The 307-nt window shown below is 67.4% G+C and overlaps 1 protein-coding gene across 1 annotated transcript in view; it reads right to left on the reverse strand.

Moving 5' to 3' along the window:
* Positions 1-307, reverse strand: part of LOC105304828 (FANCD2 and FANCI associated nuclease 1) — a 10,693-nt gene that overhangs the window by 5,414 nt on the left and 4,972 nt on the right. The window lies entirely within an intron of this gene.

Below are 307 nucleotides of genomic sequence, written 5' to 3' on the forward strand. Positions count from 1 at the left end.
TGGGGCGACGGGGGCGGTCAGCTCCCGGGACCCGTCACTCCGGCGCGAGGACGCAGCAACCTGCCCGGGCCTCCTCCACCCTCCGTCCGGGCGGCAGACGCTTTTTCTTGCTATTTGGGCTGAAAAAGCCGGAGGGGCCGGGAAGCACCACACCCCGTCCCCCGCTGACGCTGACGCTCTGCGTAACGAGGCGCTTGTTCCGTTTGCGGGGCGAAGACGGTCTCCCCCACTTCCGGCCCCTTTTCCTCCCCGGTCCATGTTTCCACCCCCACGTCGGCCTGACTCACTCAGTGTGCCACCAGGAAAA

Source organism: Pteropus vampyrus, unplaced genomic scaffold, assembly GCF_000151845.1.
Source record: "Pteropus vampyrus isolate Shadow unplaced genomic scaffold, Pvam_2.0 Scaffold355, whole genome shotgun sequence".
Classification (NCBI taxonomy): Eukaryota; Metazoa; Chordata; class Mammalia; order Chiroptera; family Pteropodidae; genus Pteropus; species Pteropus vampyrus.